The following is a 12,637-nucleotide window of genomic DNA, read 5'->3' on the forward strand; positions in this document are numbered from 1 at the left end:
CAGATACCGTAAATCATCTTTCTCAAGTTCAACATTCCACAAATCTCTATGGCAGGGACAAAATCCCAACCAGTTTCTTTGCTAAAATATAACAAGAGTTGCCTTTAATCCAGTTCCCAACAAGTAACTCATCTCCATCTGAGACCACCTCAGCCTGGACCTTATTGTCCATATCACTATCAGCATTTTGGGCAAAGCCATTCAACAAGTCTCTAGGAAGTTCCAAGCTTTCCCACGTTTTCCTGTCTTTTTCTGAGCCCTTCAACGTGTTCCAAATTTTGCCTGTTACCCAGTTCCAAAGTTACTTCCACATTTTTGGGTATCTTTTCAGCAACACTCCACTCTACTGGTAGCAATTTACTGTATTAGTCTGTTTTCACACTGCTGATAAAGACATACCCGAGACTGGGAAAAAAAGAGGTTTATATGTACTTACAGTTCCACATGGCTGGGGAAGCCTCAGAATCACAGTGGGAGGTTAAAGGCCCCTCATACATGGTGGCAGCAAGAGAAAATGAGGATGAAGCTAAAGCGGAAACCCTTGATAAACCCGTCAGATCTCCTGAGACTTATTCACTATCACGACAAGAAAGACCAACCCACGATTCGATTACTTCCCCCTTGGTCCCTCCCACAAGAAGTCAAAATTCTGCGAGATAGATATCAAGTTGAGTTTTGGGTTGGGGACACAGACAAACCATATCAGGTGTGATGTGCAGATTATTTTGTCACCCAGGTAATAAGCATAGTACCTGATAGGTAATTTTATAAGGCTAAACTTCATCCCACCCTCTATCCTCAAGTAGTCTTTGGTGTCTATTGTTCTCTTTTTTTATGTCCAGGTTTACTCAACGATTAGCTCCTACTTACAAATTAGAACATACAGTATTTGATTTTCTGTTCCTCTGTTAATTCACTTAGGATACTGGCCTCCAGCTCCATCCTTGTTGTTGTAAAGGACATGATTTTGTTCTTTTTATGACTGCATAGTACTCCATGGTGTATATGCACATTTTCTTTCCAGTCCACTGTTCAGGGGCATCTAGGTTGCTTCCATGTCTTTGCAATTGTGAAGAGTGATGTGGTGAACATATGTGTGCATGTCTTTTTATGGTAGAACAATAAATTTCCTTTGGATATATACCCAGTAACAGGATTGGTGGGTTAAATGATAGAATTAATAACATTTAATAGTCATTTTTATAACATTTGCTTGTTCTCTTCACTCTCTTTTGTGATACTATCCCTCTTCACAGATTATAAAGATTTTATATCTATACAAAGATTATATATATATATAAATATTATACATGTATATATTCCTGCATGTTTATATTCTTTGAGATTATGAAAAATATTGTAAGTGTTATCAATGTGATAAATGTAATTTTATGGTCTTAAACAGGTAATGGTCTCCAGATTTAGAATGGAACTATATAAATTTGTAATCTTTAGACATATATGTGCAACACTTCATTGGAAAATTTATTGATCTAATAGTAGCAAGGTTGTGTTTATCTTATAGATAAGCTTATAGACTGTTATTTATTTGTCAAAATAGATAGTGGCTTAGTCATTAAGCTTAAGTTGTGGTCCAAATAACAGGAGCATTGACATTCTTTACAAGTTTTTTTTTAAATATATGTGTAGTTGATGATATCATTTTCTGTAAACACTTATTGATTATTAAAGCATACATGTTAGAATGTAGCAATTTTTGAAACACTTAATAGTTAATAATCATCTGTTTACTTTATGCCCACAAGATATATATAGATTTCCATTCCAAAGATTTTATATTTCTCTTACTTCCATGGTGTCACCACAGTATTATTGTTCTTGCAGGTGAGAAAGACATATAAAAGAAAACAGAAGAAATTAATTGAAAACTGTGACCCGCTTCTGATTTCAAAGTTTCTATGTCTAAATGGAGTAATCTTTACTCATATTCCACTTTTATATTCTTTATTCAGATATCATTCTTCCTGTTCACACTGAACTTTTTCTTCCAAAGACAGAAAAATTTGCTCTCAATATGTTAGGCCCCTGTGGACTTTCATTTGTGGGAAAAAATATTCTCATAACTATAATTTTATTTAATCACTCAATCATCGTTCTATTATTTTAGCCAAGGCAAGGACTGATTCTGTCTCTTAATCTTATGATTAAATAGAATATGTGTGGAATAATAGGTCTAAAGCCAGAAAACGACCTTTCAAAGTGAATATTAAAGGCTATTAGAGTTTCTTATTTTATGCTTCTGTCATTAAAATACATTTTGCTTTCCTTTAACTTTCTTGATAGCATTTGCCACATTTTCTCCATTGATTATTCAAAGTAACTTGGTTTGCTCGGCCTGTTGATTTTTTTTTTTTTCTTCAATAATCAAGACTAAAAAAACTACGTCAAAGATTTAAAATACCATGACTTGCTTTTCTAGTCAAGAAGGTTAATCAGAAAAAGGGTTTACTCTTTTCCCAATTGGGATGTAAATTCTTATACTTACAGGAAAAAAAAAAATGAGTAGTCAATATATTGGGCAAAATGTATTTTTTTCACAGCTTACTAAGTAAATAATTACATATATATGCCAAAAATATTCTAGACCCCATGTCCAATTCAATAGGCAGACTCACATATAATTATTTGAATTTAAATTTAAATTAATCAAAATTAATAAAATTAATATTCTGCCTTCTCAGTTGAAGTAGTCATATTTCAAGGATTTAATAGCCACCTATGGATAGCAGGTATTCTATTGGATAGTCTATAAGTAGAATGTTCCTATCACAGCACAGAATTTCATTGATCTGTGAATCTTAATACTGGAAACAAGGTGTTCAAAAAAAATTACCTTTTGATGAACTCACATAAAGAGAAAAATATATGCAGTATGAAAAACTACAATATACCCTCATGAGTATTTTGATAGACAATATAAGAGTGGTGAACTGTAGAAATGAGAGTTGTTGTTCATTTTCAAATAAAAATGCAACACACACTGTAATTAAATATTATTCATTCTTACAGGTATTTTGTTGTGTGGCTTGTTTATATTTACTACATAGAAATTTATCATTTTCAAACAATTTGTACTTATTTTTCCTTCTTCTTATTATATGTCCTATTGACTTGTTTTAAAATAATAGCTAGACTTTTCAGAACCATGTTCAATGTAGTAGTCACAGCAGCATCATTTTAAAATTCTGATTGAAATAAAAATATTTCCAAAGTTTAACTGCTAACTATAATTTTTGCTATAATGTTTCATTTGATGTCCAGTAAAATTAGAAAAAAATAAATTTACAGACTAAACTTTCCTCACTGCATTTTGTCTTTAATATACATGCTTCTACTGATTGAATATGATTTTTATTTATGTTTGTTATATTTCAGATTCTTTTCAATTATATCTTATGATTTGTTTATAAATTGGTCTACAAATTAAAAAGTATTTATTATAACACAGTGATAAGTATTTATCATAAGACAGTAATAACTAACATCTATCCATAGAAATAAAATGTGATTCTGTTTTACTAGATATCACTACTCAACAGAAAATGTTACAAAATTCAAGTTCAAATTGCTTTCCTTTTTAAAATTTCATCCTTTGTTCAAAATTACAGCATATTTTAGTTTGCCTCCTATTTCTTCCAAGCATTCTTTCTACAGCTATTTATTTTTCTCCTAGGGATTATAATTGCCTTCAGTTTATATCTTTTCTTAAATGTTTATATCTTTTCTTAAATCTTTTCTTAAATGAATAAGCAAATATTTACACTTTGTCAGAGAGATAATTCAGATTATTTTTCCTACAGGTTTTATAGTTTAAGACATTTTATCAAATCTCTCTAACTTCTAATCATTCTTTCTTCTGCTCTGAAACATTCTTTATTACATTGCTGAATATTTGCCCCTCCCCATGCCCTAATTGCTTCTTTGAATTCATAACTTGGATTTCCTGGGTTCCTCCTCTGTACTATTATGACTCTTATCTCTTATTTTATTATGTTTAGCTTTTATACCTGTGTTCTAAGATAATTTTAATTAATTGCATATTTCAGTCTTTTTCTAATTTTTAAGAACTCATTTTTTTTGTTAATGTATCCATATTTTCTTAAAAGTATGCTATTGTCTTGAAAGTATTCATGATAACCCTCTATTAGTTAGGATTCTGCAGAGAAACAGAAACCATAGGAGATTTATCAAGGGATGTATTATGAAGAATTCACTCACGCAATTATGAAGGATGAGAAGTCCCAAGACCTGCTGTCTTCAAGCTGGAGATACAGGAAAGCCTGTGGTATCCTTTAATCCAAATCTGAAAGTCTGAGAACCAGGAGAACCAATGGTGTAAGTACCTGTTCCGGTCCAAAGGCAGAGGGTTGATACTAATAATATAAATCCTAGTCAAAGGGCTGGAGAAGAACAATGTTCTAGCTCAAACAAACAGTCACAATAGAGGGAGGGTGAATCCAACCTTCCTCTACCCTTTTGTTCTCTTCAGGCCCTCATGTATTGAGTGATGCCCACCTGAACTGGAGAGCACCACTTGCATTACTCAGGCTACCAGTTCAAATGCTAATCTCTTCTGGAAACACCGCCAGCTCACAGACATACCTAGAAATAGTAATGTTTAACCAGATACCTGGGCATCCAATGGCCTAGTCAAGTTGACACATAAAATTAATCATCATATCCACTAAGTAAATATTCCTATGTGATTTTACTATCCCTATAGTATTTTTGACACATATGGGGTTAATTTATTCATCTAACATTTTCATTTTGTTCTTGGCTGTCCATTTATGTTTGTGATTAATACAAGTCTGTTTTGCTGCAGTACTGGTTTATTTCCATAGTCCTCACCCAGAACTGGTAGGTTAATTATGTGTGGGAGGAATGTATCTACTTGCAAGTCTCATTTTAGAGGGTTTAGGTGGTAAGTAGGCCATGGAGAGTGCCCTTAACCCAATCAGCTCAGAGGCACCAATCTTCACTAAAATCCCTAGCATCCTCAATCAGGGTATTTAATTTCTTTAGAAAAACACATTACAAGTTTTATCTTGGTGTCCAATATTCTTATTCCTGTCTTTTGTGCAGATGCTGCTAAAATTGGAAGTAACTCCCTGTACATCCTCCAATGACCTGATCGCTGTGCGTAGGCTCATGTTTGCTCTCTGCACTTGCAGTGATCTTAGAAATTCATCAGAGTCATGGTGACAAGAACCACTTGCGTCTTTGCTCTAGTTTTTTATTGTTAAACTTTTGGTGTGAAGATTTGCTCCTTCGTTTTTCAGCATAACTCTTTCCACATTCCTAATGTGTCTAAAATGATTGCCATTGTTTCACATTCCTCTTGCTCAGGCTTGGAATAGACTTAATAATTTTGTTGATTTAAGCTCGTTTTCATTTTCATTGAAATTCTAGGAGGATAAATAGGAAATAAAGCTAAAGTCATATGCTGTAAGACAAATATTTAAGGGCTATTTTCTCTACCAATGACGAGAACAAAATTCTTATAATCTCTTCCCACTCACAGGAAGCGTTCACTGCATCCATTCTCCCCTGTAATCTTCCATATGTTGTGAGATCATTTAAAACCTTTTTCAACATTGTATCTCTAAGTTGCAAAAACAACCTTTACAGTTTTGTTATTAAATTTGTTTGTATTATTACTACACTATATTAGCCAATGCTCTCTCCTATGAATATACTCTATCTTATCAATATTTCTTGCATTTATGAAAACCTCTTTATTTTGTCATTAAACTTGAGTAGTTTTATTTCTTTACTGTTGACATAGTCCTATGTTTAAGATCATTTTTTCTTTCTGCAGAGCTATTAAAATTTTGCACTGATATCTTAATTTTGCACAGATTGGAGGCCAATTTAAAAGATGTTCATTTAAGAATTTACCTATTTGGTGTTTTTATTGTTTTGTACTCTCAAAATTTTTAACTTTTTATTACTGTAGTGCTTGTACTTTATGATTTTGTGTTGAAGTGTATGATACATTTCATTATTTTTACTGTGTGTCAAACAAAATTCTCATTTTTAAAATGCTGTGCTTTGATAACGTATACCTCTCTTCTCTTTGTACTTGTATTCCTAAACTACTGTAAGCCAAATTTTGAGACTTCTGATTCTATACCTATGACATTTTACTTTTAAAATATGTTTGCTTCAAACTTGATCTCATGGTTCAAACTCTAGCTGTGATTTAACTGCAATTAGGTTCAAATACTGAGATTTAAAACTGTGTACTTTTACATTTTAAAAATCTCTTTAAATTTAAAAAAATTATCAAAGCCTCTACTTTCATTATGGATAATATATTCTAAATCAACACAATATTTTTGTATATACATAATTTTATGATTTTAAACTTCTGTTATTCTTCAATTTTTTGTTGTTGCAAAAAACTTTTCACTTTTAAGCTAAAGGCATAATTAAAGGATGATTTCTAGTTCTCTGGAAATATTAAATGATCGGGACTCGAACATATTGGTGGCTAGATACATACCACCAAAGCAAGTACTGATTTATACAAAATTGTTAAAGCCCTGTTGGAGGTTTTAACTCCAACAGTTAAACTTTAACTCCAACAGTTGCATGGAGATGGCGGATGAAGCAACAGAGAGTGCTTCTTGATATGATCAAGGGCCTCCTCACCTTCCTGATGGCAAAACAATCACTCAGTTTCTGTTTGCATTTTCAAGCCTCACCACCTGCTTCAGAAGTGTCCCACCTCAAAGAGATGCTATTTTTGGCCCCAGACTTAGCGAAAACATTGGCATCCTTACTTAGTGCTCAGAATTGAAACACTGCTTTTCAGTGACATTTTAATACTTCTCTGTTCTGCCACCCAGATCTAGTGACTACTCCTAGTCACACATCTGAGTACAGGATCAGGTTTTTTTGTGGAGATATTTTAGCATTCACTTCTGAAAGCACCCTTCTTTCTTTGCAGTATTGCTGGAAATTTGTTTTTTAATATCTTTTAATTCAGCTTTATTAAAGTATAATTGAAGAATAAAATTACATATTTTAAGATATGGAACTTGATGTTTTGTTATATAAATATAGATTGTGAAATGATCACTACAATCAAGCTAATTAAAATATTAATCTCCTCATATTGTTAATATTTATGTGTGTGTGTGTGTGTGCATGTGTGTGTGTGTGTGTGTGTGGTGAGGTGAGAACATTTAAGACCTACTCTCTAAGCTATTTCAAATATGCAATACTGTATTGTTAACTATAGTTAACATGCTATGCAGTAGATTTTGAGAACTTACACATCTTCATATGTAATTGGAAAAAGCAAACTGCTTTTATCATGCTCTACACTTAAAAGACTTTTGTGACCAGATGCATGGAAGCTTTATCCCCCACCGAGCAATTCTACAGTGCATACCACCTGTCCTATAATTCAGTTCCAGAATTATACGGTGTCCTATAATTCAGTTCAATTCAATTGAATTCTTAATCTAATCAGAGTTAGCACAAACACCACAGTTTAAGAGCTTAGTCCCACAAGACTGTCCCCATGTGTGATGCCAGTTGGAAACCCCAGATTATCACCTATGCTTGAGACCAACCAGCTATAAATTGAAGGTTCCCATGACCCTCTCTTTGGGTGCTGTTATTGCTAGAGTAACTCACAGAACTCAGGGAAACAATTATATTTGCTGATTTTTATAAAGGGTATTACAACGGATAGAAATGAACAGCCTGATAACGAGGTACACAGGACAAGTATGGAGGAACAGGCACAGAGCTTCCATATCCTCTCTGGGCACGTATCCACCACCACCTTCCCAGGACCCCCAAATGTTCAGCAACCCAAAGCTCTCTAAATTCTCTTTTGTAGGTATTAATGGAGGATTCATTGCATAGGCATGATGCCTAAATCATTGGTCATTAGCCATCAACTCATCTTTTAACTCCTCTTCCTCTGAAGCTCAGGGGTGGGGCTGAAAGTTCCAGTCCTCTAATCACATGGTCAGTTCTGGCCCACCAGCCCCAGTGAGCCCCCCAGCCTTCCATCATCTCATGTCATCCACCATACATGAAGACACATCATTATAAAAATTCAAGGGTTCTAGAAATTGTGCCAGGAAGCTGGACAAAAATACATATATTTCTTATTATTTTACAACCTGAGTAACTAAATATTAGCACCTCTTGACAAATATATTTTCCTTGTTCCCTCCTCTGAGTCTCTGCCCACCACGATTCTACTCTGTGCTTCTAAGAGTTTGACTATTTTAGATTCCACATATAAGCGAGGTTATGTAGTATTTGTCTTTCTGTGCTTGGCTTATTTATTAAATATAATGACCTACATTTCCATCCATGTTGTTGCAAATGACAAGACTTCATTCTTTTTTATGGCTGAATAGTATCCCATTGTGTGTGTGTGTGTGTGTGCGCGCGCGCACACATGTGCATGTGTATAAATATAATATATATACATTATATATATAACATTTTCTTTTTCCATTCATCTATTGATGGACATTAAGATTGTTCCATATCTTAACTATGGTGAATAGTGCTGCAATAAACATGGGAGTGCAGATATTTTCTCAACATACGGATTTCATTTCCTTTGTGTCTGTACCAAAGTAGTATCACTGGATCATATGTGTTATGTAGCCTTGAAATATTTCAAACATTTACATAGTTTGCTGCATCAGTGATACGTTTTTCTGTAACAAGAGCGAGCAGTGTTTTTTTCCCTCCCTTCTGGAATGTAAAGACTTTTCAGACTCCATGTGTAAGAACTTGAAGCTACTCCCCCACCGCTCAGGAACTCCACCTCTTCTCAGGAATGTTACCCAACACTTCATCAGTCCCTGTATGTTAGTAACTGACCTCAACTACTGTATTTCAAAATATACGTAAACTCAAGAGTTTGATAGACACTTTGAGAGCTCAGGCCTTGACAGACTGCACTTGGCTGGATGCTTCTCCGAATAGCTAGAGCTCACGTTGTGACAGGTCTTGGGGCTTTGAAGCCTTACCCACCAACATCAGAACTGTCCCCTGGTATCAAGGGAACATATGTGTCTTCATGGATCTCTGCTCTATTGGTCAAGCCAATATCTCCGGAGAAACTGCTCATAAAAAAGAAACATTTTAATCTTGAATTAGACTTTACTTCTAGTAGAGGACTGCTTCCATCCTAACTGAGCCAGTAAACTTCAATAATTTTGGAACTCATCCACTGTGCAGCTAATATACCTCATTTATAAAGTGTGTTCCTGTGAGGTCTTCTTTTCTTATTCTCCCTGTCTTTAAGCCTTGTGAACCAAAGAAAACAAACTCTTTCTGTTTGGCAATAAACCAGGTGTTCCTTGAAATCGTTCCTTGATCATCTCTTTATTTTCACAGTGTAGAACAATATGATAGCTCTGTTTTTAATTGTTTGAAGAACCTCCATACCATTTTCCATAATGGCTGTAATAATGTACATTCCCAACAACGGTGCATAAGGGTGACCTCTTCTCCATAGCCTCACCAACATTTGTTGTCTTTTGCCTTTTAGGTAAAAGCCACTCTAATAGGAGTTAGGTAGTATCTAATTGTGGTTTCAATTTGCAGTTCCCTGATAATTAGTTATGTTGAGCACCTTTTCACATAGCTGTGCCATTCCTGTATCTTCTTTTCAGAAATGTCTGTGCAGGTCTTTTAACCATTTTCTGCTGGGGTCATTTGCTTTTTTTCTATTGAGTTTTATGAGTTCCGTTTATAATTTGGATATTAACTTTTCCTCAAACAGATGGATTAAAAATATGTTCTTCCATTCTGTGAGTTGTCTTTACACTCTCTTGATTGTCTACCCTGCTGCTCAGAAGCTATTTAGTTTGACGCAAACCCACTTATTTTTTTCTTTCATTACCTATGTTTTTGGTATTATATCCAAAAATTAATTCCAAGAGAATATCAAGAAGCTTATTAATTAGGTTTTCTCCTAATAGTCTTACAGTTGCAGGTCTTACACTTAAGTCTGTAGTCAGTTTAGTTTATTTTTGTCTATGGTATAAATTAAAGATACAATTTTCTTCTTCTGCATGTGCATATCCAGTTTTCACAACATTGTTTACTGATGAGATTCCTTTTTCCTATTTTGTGTGCTTGATAATGTTGTCAAAGGTCGGTTGACTAGAAATGCATGGATTTATTTCTGCTCTATCTTTTCTCGTCCATTAGTATTAAATGTTTGTTTGTATGCCAGTATCATACTGTTTTGATTACTGTCCTGTGAAACATACTTTGAAATCAGAGGTGTTTTGCCTCCAGTTTTATTCTTCTTGCTCAGGATGTCTTAAACTATTGGGAATCATTGTGATCCATATGAATTTTAGAATTTTCTTTTCTATGTTTGTAAATAATGCAATCAGATATTGATAGGAATGGTATTGAATCTGTAAATTGGATTAGGTGGTAATATGAGTTGGCTGTTTCCTGATCTAAATATCATCCTGAATTGTGGTTTCCATACTCCTCACATGATGTGAGAGGGACCCAAAGTGAGGTAACTTAAACAGGGGGCATTTACTCTCATGTTCTCCTGATAGTGAGTGAGCTCTCACGAGGTCTGATGGTTTTATAAGGGGCTTCCCCGATTTTGCTTGGCTTTTCTCTCTCCCACCGACATGTAAAGATGGATATGTTGCTTTCCCTTTTGTCCTGATTGTAAGTTTCCTGAGGCCTCCCCAGCCAATGTGGAACTGGAAGTCAATTAAAACTCTTTCCTTTATAAATTACTCAGTCTCTGGTATGTCTTTATTAACAGTGTGAGAACAGACTAATATAGATAGTATGAACATTTTAAAATATTTGGTCTTCCTGTCCATGAATACTGGATGTCTTTCCATTTATCTGTGTCACCTTTAATTTCCTTCATTAATGTTTTGTAATTTTCATTGTATAAGTCTTTCATTGCTTTGGTTAAGTTTGTCCCTAAGTATTTTGTTATTGCAATTGCTATTGCAAATAGGAGTGTTTACTTAATTTGCTTTTCAGAAAGTTCATTTTTATTGTATAGGAATGTCAGCAACTTCTGTATGCTGATTTTATATCCTGCAACTTTACTGATTTTAAAATTTATTAGTTCTAATAGTTTGTTGTTGTTGAGATTTTAGAATGATTTCATAAAAGATTATATCATCTGCAAACAAAAATAATTTTACTTTTTCCTTTCTGATCTGGATGGTTTTCATTTTATTTTATGTTTTTTTTTTTTTTCCTAATTGCTTTGAGTAGGCCTTCCAGTTAAATAAAAATGAGAGTGTGCATCTTCAGCTTTTACCGAATCTTAAAAAAAAAAAAGCCTTTATTTTCCTCATGGATGATAATTTTAGTTGTGGACTTCCTGTATATGGCATTTACTGAGCTAAGTTATTTGTATATGGATTTTTGAGAATTTTTATTGTGATTCAATATTGAATGTTGTCAAATGCCTTTTCTGCATCTATTGAGAGATCACGTAGTTTTTGTCTTTTATTCTGCTAATATAGTATATCACATTGATTGATATGTGTATTCTGAGCCACCCTTGCATTGCAGTGACAAATTCCAGTTGGTCGTGGTGTATAAGTCTTTCAGTATGGTATTGAATTTGGTTTGCAAGTATTTTATTATATATTTATGCATGTATGTTCATCAGGGATATTAACCTGTCATTTTACATTCTTATGGTATCTTTGGCTTGGTATTGGGGTGATGCTAACCTCATAGAGTTTGGATGTATTCCCTTTTGTTCTGTTTTATGGGGAGAGTTTAAAAAGGATTTTATTTAACCTGTGTTACCTACAGTGACAGAACTAAATATATATATATACACACACACACACACATATATATATATACACACACACACAGAAGCTTATTAAGGGGAACTTATAAAGGAGAGCTTATTAAGTAGTAGCAACTCACACAATCACAAGGTCCCACAATAGACCATCTACAAGCTAAGGAGAAAGAAAGTCAGTCTGAATCCCAAAGCTGAAGACTTGTAGTCTGATATTCAAGAGCAGGAAGCATCCAGCACAGGAGAAAGATGTAGGCTGAGAGGCTAAGCCAGTCTAGCCTTTTCATATTTTTCCACTTGCTTTATTCCTGGCTACACTGGCAGCTGATCAGATGATGCCCTCCGAGATTAAGGGTGGGTTTGCCTTTCCCAGTCCACTGACTCAAATGTTAATCTCCTTTGGCAACATCATCACAGACATACCCAGAATCAATAATTTGCATCCTTCATTCCAATCAAGTTGACAGTATCAGCCATCACAGTATTGGTATTCTTGAATGTTTGATAGAATTCAGCAGTGAAACTATCAGGTCCTGGGCTTTTCTTTGTTGAGAGGTGTTGGATTACTGATCCAAATGGCTTATTTCTTATTGGTCTGGTCTGTTTAGGCTTTCTATTTCTTATTTATTCATTCATTTATTTTTATGTATTTATTTATTTTGAGACAGAGTCTTGATCTGTTGCCCAGGCTGGAGTGCAGTGGTGAGTTTTTGGCTCACTGCAAGCTCTGCCTCCTGGGTTCACACCATTCTCCTGCCTCGGCCTGCTGAGTAGCTGGGACTACAGGCGCCCACCACCATGCCTGGCTAA

The sequence above is a fragment of the Mandrillus leucophaeus genome, unplaced genomic scaffold (genome assembly GCF_000951045.1).
Source record: "Mandrillus leucophaeus isolate KB7577 unplaced genomic scaffold, Mleu.le_1.0 Scaffold47, whole genome shotgun sequence".
NCBI lineage: Eukaryota > Metazoa > Chordata > Mammalia > Primates > Cercopithecidae > Mandrillus > Mandrillus leucophaeus.